This window comes from Spermophilus citellus (genome assembly GCF_964194105.1).
Source record: "Spermophilus citellus genome assembly, chromosome: 1".
Taxonomy (NCBI): Eukaryota; Metazoa; Chordata; class Mammalia; order Rodentia; family Sciuridae; genus Spermophilus; species Spermophilus citellus.
This window is the reverse complement of record NC_138182.1, coordinates 216766235-216782146: the sequence shown is the minus strand read 5'-3', so window position 1 is coordinate 216782146 and position 15912 is coordinate 216766235.

Below are 15912 nucleotides of genomic sequence, written 5' to 3'. Positions count from 1 at the left end.
GTTAAATTCAAACCTATCAGGAAAAAAAAATGTATGCAGGCACATGGATCAGTAGACTATTGCCCAATGAGTTGTAAAAGACAGTTCATGAGGTTGGAAGATTTCAATAAGTATTTTATACAGATGAGACAAAATTATAAACACTGGAACTTCAGTAAAGTGACAAAAATCTGTATCGTTACTAGCGTCTGTTAACAATTAACATTTAATGAAATCTTAGAATAGTTTTTATTTACATTTCTCTTATTACTAGAAATATTGAACATTTTTTAATATATTTATTGATTGAATGTATATCTTCTTCTGAGAAGTATCTGTTCAGCTTCTTAGCCCATTTACTGATTGGGTTGTTTTTTTTTTTTTTTTTTTTTTGGTGTTAAGTTTTTTGAGTTATTTATAACCCTGGAGATTAGTGCTCTATCTGACAAGTACGTGGGAAAAATTTACTCCCAAAATGTAGACTCTCTGTTCACCTAATTGATCATTTCTTTTGCTGAAAAGAAGCTTTTTAGTTTGAGTCCATCCCATTTATTAATTCTTGATTTTATTTCTTGCACTTTAGAAGACTTAAGGAAGTTAGGGCCTAATCCGACATGATGAAGTTTGGGGCCTAATTTTTCCTCTTTTAGGCACAAGGTCTCTGGACTAATTCCTGAGTCCTTGATCCACTTTGATTTTTTGCATGATTAGATAAAGGGGTATATTTTCATTTTGCTGCAGATGGATTTTATCTCACACCAGTGAGAATGGCAGTTATCAAGAATACGCAGCACTAAAAAAATGACAAAATCATGGAATTTGCAGGGAAATGGATGGCACTAGAGCAGATTATGCTTAGTGAAGCTAGCCAATCCCTAAAAAACAAATACCAAATGTCTTCTTTGATATAATGAGAGCAACTATGAACAGAGTAGGGAGGAAGAGCAGGAAGAAAAGATTAACTTTAAACAGAGTCATGAGATGGGAGGGAAAGAGAGAAAAGGGAAATTGCATGGAAATGAAGGGAGACCTTCATTGCTATACAAAATTACATATAAGAGGTTGTGAGGGGAATGGGAAAATAAACAAGGAGAGAAATGAATTACAGTAGATGGGGTAGAGAGAGAAGATGTGAGGGAAGGGGAGGGGGATAGTAGGGGATAGGAAAGGTAGCAAAATACAACAATTACTAATAGGGCATTATGTAAAATTGTGGATGTGTAACCGACGTGATTTTGCAATCTGCATTTGGGGTAAAATTGGGAGTTCATAACCCACTTCAATCTAATGTATGAAATATGATATGTCAAGAGCTTTGTAATGTTGTGAACAACCAATAAAAAAAAGAAAATTAAAAAAAAAAAGAATACAGACAACAATCAATGTTGGCCAGGATGTGGGGGAAAAGGCACACTCATATATTGCTGATGGGACTGCAAATTGGTGCAACCAACCTGGAAAACATTATGGAGATTCCTTAGAAAACTTAGAATGGAACCACCATTTGACCTAGCTATCCCACTCCTCTGTCTATACCCAAAGGACTTTAAATCAGCATACTATAGTAATGCAGCTGCAGCTACATCAATGTTCATAGCAGCTCAATTCATAATACTAAACTGTGGAAGCAACCTAGATGCCCTTCAATAGATGAATGGATAAAGAAACTGTGGTATATATAAACAATGTAATATTACTCAGTATTATGAAAGAATAAAATTAGGCATTTGCAGGTAAATTGATGGAGTTGGAGAATATCATGCTAAGCCAAGTAAGCCAATCCTCCAAAACCAAAGGCCAAATGTTCTCTCTGATAAGTGGATGCTGATCCATGGCGGGAGGGTATGAGGAAAATGGAGGAACTTTGATTCGGCAAAGGGGAGGGAGGGTTAGGGAGGAGCCATGGGAGCACGAAAGATGGTGAAATGAGATGGATCATTTCCCTAGGTGCATATATGACTGCACATATGGTGAGACGCTACATTGTGTACAATCATAGAAATGTAAAGTTGTGCTACAATTGTGTACAATGAATCAAAATGCATTCTGCTGTCATATATACCTAATTAAAATAAATTAATTACTAAACAAGTTTAAAAAATTAATGAGTACTTTATGCCTGGATGTCTCAAGATCCAGCACATCTCTTACATTATCTCAGTTAATTTTACATGAACTTAATTAAATTTCTACTTTTGACTTCCTCATTTGACAAATGAGAAAACAGATTTTAAAAGTTTAATTACTTGCTCAAGGTCAGGATTCACAACATTGGATCAAAGATTTGAATGATATATTTTTTAAAAAATATTATTCAGCACTTATTGCTTTCTATAATCCTTTGACGGCTAGTATTCTCCTTCCATGATTGAGAAAACTGAGGCTGAGAGAAAAAAGAAACAATATACTATAAACTGCCCAGGAAATTAGTGCCAGGTCTAAACTATTCAGCTGGGAGCTCAGGTCTTTTTAAATACAACCTTAAAGTGGTTTGCATTCAATTCATTTAATTTTCTGTAATCGTAGTTTCTTGAAAGTTTTAATATAAATACTTCAGTAGACACTGCTTTATGTAACTCTTTTCCACTTACACACTATACGTCTATTGTAAATCAGAAGCCAGAATTATTCCAGGAAAAGATAAAGTTAAGCTCCAATAAATGTGATTTGTTTAATTAATAATACACCCATGGAAAAGAAGGATCAAAAATCTATTTGTATACGGGAGCAGTGGCTACATGGAGAAATCTCTGTTCCCTCCTCTCAATTTTGCTGTGAGCCTTAAACTAGTTACTAATATACTCAGAGGATTACAACTTTGTGCATATTTTGTCACCTGCCTAGATATCAATTATTCTTGCAAAAAATGCAGAATCATTTTACAGCTAAAGGTTATTTGTAAACATGGTTTTCCTTTGGCTTCTGAACAGTGCTATCTACTGGACTTGGTTTATATTTCCCCTTATCTACACAATATCCTCCCTGGCAGTGGCATGCACTGCAGATAAATTCACTCATATCTGTTGTGGCTTTAGGGAAATCAAGAGGTTGAAAACCTGAAGGGCACATTACACTTCAGTTTGGGCTCTATCAACATCATCAAGTTTAAATTTTTATTAATTTTTATTTTACAATAAAATAAAGTACAGATGATGACCCAGGAGATTCAAACTGAAAATGACAAGAAGTTCAACTTGTGGCCATAGAATGGTTTATAATGTAAAACAGCAGGAGATTGGTTAAAAGTGAATATTGTAGCCAAGTGGAATGGTACATACCTATAATCCCAGCAATTCGGGATACTGATGTAGAAGAATCAAAGTTCAAAACCAGACTCAGCAACTATAAATATTTTTAAAGGGCTGGTAGTGTAGCTTGATCGTAGAGCATCCTGGATTCAATTCCCAGAATCACAGGTGGAAAAAAATTATTATTCCATTTTTAGAAGGCAATTTTCATTTCTGTTTATCAAAGCACTTATAAGAATTAAGTTTCACTTACATCCAAAAATGAGCCAGGTTAAGTTTTGCTTATGTGGCCTCAATGGTTATGCCTCTGCTCGGGGAACTCTTGAACTATTCTCCACTTTATTTTAACAGTTTCACAAGCAATCAAGCTTTCATGAAGCAGACTTACCTCTTCAGTAATTGAAGTGAGGTACACTCAGGTTTCACCTCTGCTAATTTTGTGTTTCTATTGGCTGCAGTATCAGAAGTTCCAATACCTGGACTCTGTGTTTATGAGGCACAGGACATTCATTTTGCAGGCATGAATGCAATTGAAATAGTGTGGCAATATACCCAACAGTTTGAGCAACAACTACCTAATTCCCTAAATTCTTGGTCTTGGCAGAAATAACCACTTACTTATGCTTGGTCATTACAGTAAAATATTTAGGAGTACAAATTTAGGAGCTCTACTCCCTGGGGCAAGTAGTCAGCTCTGCCTCTTACTAGTCATATGACTACATATATTTTTAACTGTAATTTTTAAAATTAAAGTATTTAATATATGTAAAACTTGTTGAATGAATCCTGGGCCACAGAAAGTACTGTGTATCTAAATTTTATTGCAATGATTTTATGGGAATAATTATTGTAAGCTCAACCTTATCTCCATTCCTTTCAACAATTTTGTAAGCATCCAATTTCCCACATTAAATCTCTTTTTGCTCAAACTACATAAAATCGATTTTATTGTCTTTAATTTAACATTAACTGACAAACTGGTCATTCTATTTTCTCTTGGGTACTGGTTATTGAATTACAAATGTTCAAGAAATTAGAGGAAATTAGTTTAAAGGCTAAAAAGAATTCTGTGATTTAGTTATAAAGGCAAGATTTGGATCCACATCAGTAAGGTAAATTATTTCTAAAAAAATTTTCTTAGTCATGCTTCTTCAGGCACAACCCTTTAAAACTATTGTATTTAATAGCTCACACCACTAACTTTCTATCTTCATGTTGCTAAATTGGCAAAAGGCATCACCCAGAAAATCTTTCTCAAAATCGGATTACAGCAATGGAATTTTCTCTATTATATTCATTTATTCTTGAAAGTTAACTCTAGATCCAGGTATTGCACTGTAAATTCCATACTTCCGTTGAGATTAAATAAGCATCTTAAACTTAATAGGAATTCCTTACTCAGTCTCAATATCCAGCAAATGGTGCTGTTATGCACCCAGTCACCGGGATCAAAAACCAACATTCGAAATTCTTCACAATTTCCCTCAAGCTCCAAACACAACCCATCTGATTTCTGGCCTTACTTTCAAAATGAATCACAAATAATCTTTTATCACCAAACTCTCAGCAAAGCAGTTTCACTGAAGAAAACAGTCATACAATTCATTTCAGAAAGCATTGTATATTCTCTAAAAAATGCTGGAATCTCACTTGAGGACTTTGACATATCTGACGCCTTTCCTTTGATAATCTTCCTTGGTCTTGTATGGCTGATTCTCTCACTTCACTTTGAATGGTTTTCAAATGTCACTTTCTCCAAGCATCCTCCCCTGAGTAATGCATCTAAGATACCCCAAATGCCTGTCCTTGGTGTTTTCTAACTCCTTCCCTTTCCTTTCTCTCCCCCAGAATACTTGACTTGGTGTTATATAGTTATTGATTTTATAAATTAATTTAAATCTTCCTAATTAAAAAAAAATAGTGCCATGAAGGTAAGAACTCTGGTGCTCACCACTGATTCCCCAGCACCTAACATAGTGGGGATATAATTGGTAACTCAATAATATTTATAAGAAGGCAGAATCTCTATATTGTCTCCTCTTTGATTATCTTCATGGTTATTGTCTTAATGAAAAGTACTAAAATTTTAAGTTACACCATATTTGGCACCACAGTACTAATCATATCATTGACCCAGTCCATATTTGACATTTTTCATGGCTGTTCCACACATTCTATATAATAGTCACCAGTGGATTCAAGATGAAAGATCAGAAAAACACAATAAGGAACGCTTAAAGTGACACATCTATCATTTCTGAAAAATTTCTTAACACAGACTTATAGCAGTGGAAAATCATCCTAAAAGAAGGATATCAATCATTGTATTGATTTTAAAAGGATCTCAGAAAATTGCTTCACAACAGATACTATCTTATGACGTCCAAATTACCACTATCATTCTTTTGAATCAATCATAAATAATTTGCATGAGCTATCATATTATATGTCTCAGATAACTAAATATTTGGGTTCTAAAATTTTCTTTGCCATTCATTTGATATCCCTAGTTGCAATATGACCTTAAACATTGAATTACTTTCCTTTATTCAACATTCTTAAAACATTTATTTTCTATTATTATAAACTAAAATTAAAATATAAACTATTAACTAACACAATAATTATTTAAATTTTATTCCATATTTATATAATTTCAATTTTTTATATATAACATATTTTAAAATATGTAATTTTAAAGCCTGTAAATATATATAGTATTTTTTAATTATTTTAATAGCCCATGAAATATGTATTGTTTCCATTTTACAGATGAAAAAATAAACAAAAAATAAAAGTTGTTATCACAAATTTATAAGAGAAAATAATACTGGACAATTGATCAGAAATTTAATATTCCTTTCACTATAAAAACAATCATATTCCTAAACAGAGATTCAGAAGATAGAGTCCCTATCTTTGAGATACCAAGAGGAGAGTAAGAGAGTAAGATATGTATGGAGCAGTACTTAAAGAAGGTAGTAATACAAAAGGGAGAGAAGTAGTAGCTACCAGTAAGTTTGGTTAACTCTGCCAGAAATGGTGGTAGGTACTTGACGCTAATCTCACTTGATTCCGATATCAAAGACAAGAGGTAAATACTACCATGTCCAAATTATTCATGAGGAGTCTTACCTTCAGTCCAACTTCACAGAGATGGCTAATATTGGAGCCAGGACTCAAATTCACATCTGTGGAATTCCAAAGATTATGCTCTAATGCTATGCTTTATTCCATAATTAAAAGGAAACAGGCCAGGCATGGTGGTGCATGCCTGTGATTGCCAGCTGTTTGGGAGACTGAAGAAGGAAGACTGCAAGTTCAAGGCCAACCAAGACATCTTAGCTAGACACTGACTTAAAATAAATATTAAAAAGATGGGAATGTAGCTGAGTGGGACAGCACTTGCCTAGCAGGTGCAAGACCCTGAGTTCAATCCTCAGTACTTAAAAAATTGTTCTTTCTGAGAAAAAATATTATTCTGTACTTGTCTCCATGGAGTTTTAAACTGGTATTTGAACAATGAGTGGGCTTGGAAGAACCCAGAAAACCATTCTGAGAAGAGCAGAGAATATGAATATGAAAATGAACATAGCATCTTCTGGAAACAGTGAGGATGTTGATAATGAGGTAGAAAATATTTGAAGTCAAAGAGTAAGGAAAGAAAAGGATAAAGTCAGATTATAAAGGCTTAGAAAACCTAGATAGAAAAAATTAACCTGAAAAACAGGAGGGGATTTCAATGACATTTTTGCTCAAAGGTAGACTAATGAAGGCTTATGAATTAATGAATAAAATCAGATAAAAATACTAATCAGAAGATTTCTACCACAATGCAAGAAGGAACGTGTAAAAATCTGGAAAACTGAAGACACAATATGACTAGAAATATCAAAAAAATTAGAGTCAAGGAAAAGCTTTGTTTTATGGTAGTGCAATTTGGATGGCAAAGAAGTAAATAATATTTTATTGATTTACTGGGAGTAAATGGAATTTCAAGCATGGACATCAGATAAACGTTGTAAAAAGAACATAGACCTTTTTCTGGTGCCCCCAAATCTTTTGTGATTAAATGGGCTACTGAACCAAATGGTGATATTTATAGACAAAAACCTCAACAGAATCCAGGTCATGTTAATTCTTCAAGTCAAAGATTTGCAACCAACCTATGTTTCTGAAACTTACCCGAAATACAGAAAGCAAACTGGCACTATTTGGTAAAGAAGTTATTAAGCATAAATCCTCTCAAAAATGCTTACAATTTAAAGAAACTTGAGTATCGCTGTCTTAGCGTCATAGTAGCAAGCAACAGCATGATGTATGTAGGTTCACTCAGATCATTCTAACTAAACTGTAGATATATTATATTATATATTATAATATAATATATATATATTATATTATATATTATAACTAAATATATTATATTATATATTATAACTATATTATATATATATATATATTATAGATATATTATATTATATATTATAACTAAACTGTAGATATATTAAAAGAATGTAAGGAGCATTCACAGGTACAAGTCTGATTACTTTAGCCCCTGAGTCTGTCTCTTTAAGCTGAACTCCAAACAGAACATTTATTATACAAAGCACAATCTAATTGGGTATTCAGTGTGAATAACTTCATTAAGACTTCAGGGTAAAGACATTATTTTCTAGCAGGTTCAGAAGGATAAATTAGGTAACCAAGCAAGTGATTAAGTGAAAGTCATGTTCTTAACTTACTTTAATCATAATTATTCGTAATAAAACTACCCAATCATCAAAGATTAATTTCTCATTACCAATAAGGCTAGAAAAGAAAGTTTATTTTTGAGGGGGTCAGGTATCTACAGAGTAACAACTTTTATGTACTTATTCAACAAATATTTATTTAATACAAATAGATTGTTATTGGCCAAGGATTGTAGGGAATACAAACTAAAAAACCCACACACTACTCATTCTTATAAATTTTAAAATTGCAACAAAAGCTATTAATATTTGTAAAAGAATATCTTTTATGACTTTCTACTTGGATGAATATTGACAAAAATTGTTATAACTCTGGGAGTTCTGAAGGAAATCAGAAAATATTTCATAGAAGAGGAAGCTCTTGAATAGTCTTAGAAACATGGATAAAACTTTCCTGAGGAAAATGATTCTTCAGGTAAAAATAAAATTATTTTAAAGGGTGTAGAGGCAGAAAAATAGGTGAAAGATTAGGGAGTTAATCTGGAGTAAACAATAGTATAGGTTATTTTATCAAGTTTTGATATTGATTATAATAGGCACTTTATATATCTAAATTACACTTAAGGAGACATAAGAGAGCCAATAAAAGCTTTTGAATGATGGTATTGCAATGAACATAAGTGTACATTATGAAAATGATACAGTGGAGTTGTGGAGATACAGGAAGGAAGGACTTACATTGAGATACTTTGTAAGAAGTCAAAAGAGAGAAAACAAGGACTTGAGTTAGAAAAATGACATTCAGAAACTGAAGACAAGATCATTCTCATCTATTTCATTACAAATAACAGAAAATTAATTTTTGTTTATTAATAGCCTTTGGTTTTCAGAACCCAGAGATGGCGTCCTAGGTTGCAAAATATGGCCTCTGATGTACAAGCTCTGTATTATCACTAACACTGGTGAATGGAATGAAATACTGAGATTAGATTACTATCTATGGTACAATTTAATTTAAGAGTGAGAAATTATCTTTGGCAAAGCCAATACCCAAATTTCAATTTCAGCCAGAATCTATCCAGGTCATGTCCGAACTTCTGACAATAAATAATTATGTGTTCAAGCACTGTGTGTGTCAGTTTTTAATATATTAGAAAACTAATACATTCTCAAAAATAATGAAAATTTACCATAATGTGAAGTGGAAAATGTTTTGTATTGAGGGAGACAAAAAAATATAATCTTGTATAAAAGTAGATTAATTGTAAGCTGGTTAATGTGGAAATTCTTACCTCTTGAGAATGTGCTACAAATAAAAATGTGTCTGCCTGCTATGAGAATACTTTCCCTTCCTTCTCTTAAAAGAAAAAAAGTTTTCATTTTTTTTAAGTTGAACTGATTCTTTTTATATGCTTCATTGGACTCCATATAGATGTATAGGCTCAAACTGAAACAAAATTGCCACTGATGCCTGTTATCTTTGGGGCACCCCTTTCATTTTTATTTATCCCTAAAATTCTTTGAGGGTTGCTATTCAACAGGTGAGCATTGCAATGTGGAACCTGTGACCTTGTCCCAGCTCCAATTTCCTACACAAATTTTTCCCTAGCAGAGTTGACCTTTGCTTTGCTCTATTTCCAAGACCCATATGTCTAGTCATAATGAATTAATTAAAACACAAATGCATTATTCTCCAAAGAAATATATTTGCAATTAACAAAAGATTTTTTAGAAGATAACTTTTACTATACAAATGATTTTAATGGTACAAACCTAAATCCCTGGATACTAGAGGAAAAAAATACTGAAGAGAACAAGAGTTGTTTGATCTCTTTGTGTCTGAATTTAATTTCAGAATCAATTCTTCATGGCTATTTCATTTGTCATTAGTTTCAGTAATGCATTGCTTTTAATACTAAAAGTAACTAAATGGATAGTAGAAATTTGTGCTGTTTGATATAATATTTAAAAAATATTTTTCCTAATGGTGTGTAATTATGGTAAATGATAAAGAAGCAGACTTTTAAAAGCTATTTACTGGGACTATCCTTATATTACAAACTACCAAACATAAAACAAGGTACAGGACAATAAAATTTCTATTTTTAGAGGAAAAATAATTTAGTTAAGAAACTAGAAAAAAATCAGAAATGAATATTAAACTCCACATTGCAATCATTAAAATAAATAATCAGCAATTGCCGATCAATGATGTACAAAAATGTGATATATTCTATTCCTCCCTATATTTGTGAGTTGTCTCATCTACTAAGTATCTTAACATAATGTATTATTTTTATAGGGCTACTGTAACAAAACATCACAATCCAGATGCTTTAAACAAAAGAATTTTTGTGGGAATTGTATATTATTTTATTGTTCTTTAATTCTTTCCATATTTTCCATATATTTAACTTTGAAAAATACATGAAAATGTGACCATTTTAATTAGGAAATAGTTAGAAAAGTTTTCTAACAGACTTCTATCATAAAAATTGATTTCTAAGAAAGAGGGATGAAGGCAATGAATTTTTTTTTAAAGAAGCAAATGAATGCGGCAATTAAATTAATTTTAAATAATAGCTATTCTCAAGTTTGTTCATATCAAATAAGTTATGTGTGGTTCAAAAATTAATTTAAATTTTAATTATTATGTACATTGTACTCTCAATAGAATTAGATAATTTTCCATGTAATTTTGTGTTGTAAAGTATATATGTATATGTGTGTGTGCATGTTAATAGTGTATGAAATATGATATGTCAAGAGCATTGTAATGTTTTGAACAACCAATAAAAAAAAGAATGGCAAATGAAAAAGTATCCAATAAATAAAAAAATAAAGATGAGAAACAAAAGAATTTTTTTTCTTACACTTTTGGAGGATGTAAGTCCAAGATCAAAGTATTGGCAGGTTTGGATTCTTCAGAGAATTTTGAGGGAGAATCCATTCCATGCCTCTTTCCTAGGTTCTTGTGTGTTGCTGGCACTCTTTTGACATTCTTTGTCTTATAAATTCATCAGCTTGACCTCTGCCTTCATCTTCATGAGGAATTCTGCTGATGTACATGTGTTTGAATGGTATTTGCCTTTTATATGAGGACACAAATCAAATTGGATTAAGGACACATTCTACTCCAGTACAACTTAATTTCAAGGAATTCTATCTGCAATTATTCTATTTTCCAATATTCTGCAATACTAAGGGTTAGCACTCCTAACATATAAACTCGAAAAAGACGCAATTCAACCCCTAGCACACAGGAAACACAATAATACTGCATGGTTCTGCTTTCTCTAAATGAAGTATTAATCAAGAGGAGAAGAGAAACCCACAAAAATAAATGCAAGACACTGAGATAAGTGTCATTAAGGGTCTGAAGGAAACACATATGAGAACATGAAAGAAAAACATTGCAATGGGTAACAATTATTATGAAGAAGACTAAAAAGAAGATTATCATTCAAATGTATTCATTTATTTATTTAGTATTGGGGATTGTACTCAGAGCCACTGAGTCACATCCTCAGCCCTTTTCCTTTTTAATTTTGAGACAGGATCTCATTTAGTTACTTAGGGCCTTTCTAAGTTGCTGAGGCTCGGCTTGAAATTGTCATCAGTCTACCTTGGCCTCCTGAGTCTCTGGGATTACAGGCCATGAGTCACCTGGCATGGATAATTTCTTTAAATGGGCCGAATTTTTATAAAAAGAAAGAGTAAAGAGTATTTCCAACATAGGAAATGATGCTATATGTAATATCACCTAAAATTGACTACATTATTCATCAAAATGTAAAGTTTTAAATTTTACCTTTGTGTAATAATTAGGATAAATTGTAAAATATATTCAAACTTTCATTTGTGGTATCTAAAACAAATATATTTTTCTATTACAAATTTTAAAGTTAATGTAAGCTTAAAATATTATTTTTAATCTTGTTATGTAACTTTTATATATTGATTAAAAATTGGTGGCTTCCTTAAATAATATTGCTCTAGAATTTTAAATGAGCCAATTTTAATATTATCAATAACAAGTCAATTAAATTTTGATACTATCAATAACATAATTCAGTAACTGGATTACTAATTTGATGAAATCTATCTGTGTTCCTTTAGAATAAATTCTGAAGCAGTTAAAATAGTGTGTCACAGAAACCTTTTGGAAATACATTCATATTTTCATTTTGTTTAAATCCTAGAAATTTAAGGAAGGAAGGTGGCTAAAATTCAGGAGACTTTGAATCTGGTTCTTATTGTTTCATAACTCAATGATGTAAATCTGGGTAAATTATTTAACTCTTATTGTTGAAATTAAGGTATTAAAATTTTTCACGTATTTCAATGCTGTAAAGAGCTGTGATTCTGTGGAAACCTCATTTAAAAAAAAAGAAATTTAATTGGGATTTATTGAAAAATGTGGAGAGAGACAGAGAGAGAAAGAGATTAAGGGAGAGAAAGCAACATAGGAGAAGATGGGGATAGAAGTGGAGAAACCATAAGGGAAAAGATTTTTATTGCTCTATTTTTATCAAACTATAAGAAAGTGAATCATAGTATCTTTCTTGGAGAACTACTACAAAATGCTTTAAGATCGTCTAGTCTAAGGAGCTATAAGAAGTAATTATTATTCAATTATCAGCCTTCTTAAGCAAGAAGGCAGTGTAGAATTACCTGGGGATTACATACATGCTGCCATTGCTCAATGTCCTTGGTGGGCAATGCAGCCTTCTCTATTTGAAGCTTCCCTTGCTATCCCACCCCCTTCCTTGCTAATTCCTGGTATTCATTAGTATACCTTACACACACAAAAAAAAACACACACACACACACAATTATGTGCTGATGTTTCACTATAAATATTTGCACATTCGTTTCACCCTGTAGACTAGGATCTCCCTGAAAATGGTTCCACATTTGATATAAATTTACACTACTGCTATCTAATATGAGCCAGGAATACAGACAATAATTGCTTTTGAAATAAATCAATGAATCAATAATCAATGAGTAGAACTACTTATGATTTTAGTAATAATTTTAATTAAGGTTCCTGGTTCAGTGTGTGTTTGTTTGTTTTGAGGGGGGAAATGCAAACACTTCATTCCAAAGCAGTAGGTTAAGAAATTTATCATAAATGGAACTTAGTACAAAGAATAGACATTTTATCTGTCCATTGTGCTACTTTTGATGAGTAAACTTGTTTAAAGTCTATCATTCCAAAAATAACATAATCTTCAATATGTATATCCAATGAAACAAAAGAGAACCAACATTTTTAAGACTATGCAAGCCAAGATTATTTTATTTCATGATGATGCCTATATTCCAATGAAATAACTTGAGTTCAGTTTGATTAAATGTGGGTTGTCACTTTTTCAGTTCAGATAAATAAGAACATTTACATTCACTAAAATATGTTCCCAAATATTCTTGGAAATTTGATAAAAGAACTTGAAAAATCCCTGAATTAGAGCTTTCTCTCTTGACATGGGCCCTCAATTTCCTAAAAACTGGAGTGAAGGCATGTAATTATTCTGCTTTGCTACTCTGACAAGGAATGCATTCAATCATCAATTAGAAATTAGCGCACGTATGGTTTCAATTATATTGATTTATTGCCAGCAACTTTTTAATGCAAAATTTAGTTACAGTATATCATGCCTTGGTAATTAAAATGTACTTTGGTTTATTGTTTCATACTGACTTGTATGAAAACAAGTAAAGTTATAAAATCTTCTTGTATTGTCTGTTCATTTATTTTTTCTAATCATGCGTCAGAGTTTGCCTGTACTTAGAGAATTATAAAAGTCAAACAAATATTACCACTACCATACTACATCCATCTATCAGGTCTCCACTATAGCATAAGTATGAGCAATGTTTTCCTAAATTACATCAAGGCAGGAAAACATAATTCATTAAAAAAATTCTACTTACATTTACAACATGGAAGAAACTGGGCATCATTAAAATCATTATTCACAGTTGCAGTTTTCTAGCATTTATCCTTTTCTTTATCATTGTATCTACATCAGGACATGTACAGGGCTGCTTTGCTTTTTAATCTTTTACCACCAGTGAATGTGAGAAAAGACCTGAGTTCACTTATATGTCTGGTATTTATTAAATGTACTTAAGTGTTTACGAGTTTCAATGAATTTTCAGTCCTTGTCATTTCCATAGTAAGCCTCAACATAAAAGTGTTACAGAGTAAAAAAAAAATTTCTCTCCTTAAAGAACCAAGTAGGTGGTAGTTTTTAAAGGAGGATGTTTTCTTATTGTCTTTGCAATATCATGATCACTTCTGTGACTTGTTTGAAGTACAAATCCTAATTTATTTCTTTTAAAGGAGGATTTTTAGTAGCAAAAGCAATGATTCTGGAAAAGATCTAGCTGCAATTACCATGGCATCATTTCCAGAAATTGCTAGGAGTTGAAAATATAGGCAGTCATTCACAGGCTTGCCTACAAATTCTGAACCCCTGTGACTGAATTTAAACAACCTTTGCACTAAATTGGGAAAGATACTCCTCTTTAGAACACAACCAGTTTAGTTCACAACCAGCCTGTTCTTTCATCAGCCTTCCTTATGCAAATAGTTACTTCTCTCCCTCTTGACTTCCCTCAGCCACAAGTCCATGTACCCAGACCAGCCTGCTGGTCTGCTCAGCAAGGCAAGCTAACCCTCTACACATCAGGTCCACAGAGACTTCCAGTACCTGGGGTAGCTAAAGATGAAGGAATTAGGCTACACAAGGATAATACCAACAGTTTCACATGATTGAACAATAAGTATGTGTCAGGAGGTGTACCAAATTCTTTTTATCTTTGAATAATTCAGATAATAACACACTGAGTAGGTATCTGTCTTGCCCCACGTCCCTCACAAGTAAAGAAACAGAAGTTCAAGAGATTAAATATATTGTTCAATTTCACCCAGCTAGGAAGTATCTGAGTTTAATTCAAAGCCTGGTCTGTATTACTTCGCAGCCCATTCTTCTCAAATTCATTGCCTTTCGAAGTAGGACAAGATAGAGTAAAGGGAAAAGAGGGCTTAACTCAAGGATGCGGCCACAGAGAGACAGAGGAGACATTTGTATTGTTAGAACTTTAATATTGGAGGAATTAGATTCCTAATTTGGAGGTGTGGACAGTAGCAGAGAGGTTAGGACCTATTCATGTAACTAATGAGGATGAAGATTTACATGGTATCAGATAAAATTTTCAGCGCTACCAGACATGAAAGCATTGAAGAAATAACAAAGAAAAGAGAAAAGCTATAAAGTTTTACCTTGGCTATGTAAAATTATAATCATCCATGGCCCATTCAGGCTTAATCACCGTGTAGTACAACAACAATTATGCATACAATTAAGTAGATGCTAGATTAACTTATGTACATTTTTATTTGATCAAAGCAGTAAAGTGCAGTTTGCAGTATGTTCAGGCTTTATAGTTTGTGACTCATGTAACGTAATAATCTACTCAAAGTTAAAAATATTAGGAGATGTGTTCATTATGAAACTTTATGATATCATATTGGCTAATCAATTTTATAACCTTATGTAAACAGTGGAAATGCAGCTGTTAATCTGGTTATACATTGCCTACAATGCTAAATATTTCACAGAAAGAAATATTTTCCTCAGTGGCAGAAGTGAAATCTGGCAATTATCTTTGAACTTTAGCTTTTAACACCTGTACCATTTTCTAATATCATCTACAAGTTAGAATTTATCTTACCTAGGAAAATAGCTGGGAAAATATAACTGTTAATTTTTAAAAATATTATGTACAATTTAGAGACTCTAGATGTATACTATATTTGTGTGCATACATATATATATAGTAAATATACTATATTATATATATAATATGCATATATAGATATTATGTCCTACTATATTTAAAATTATAAGTTTGTTTTTAATTGTATAATAAAATATTTAAAAATTGACTTTTATGCTATTATCAATTGAATGAGGTAT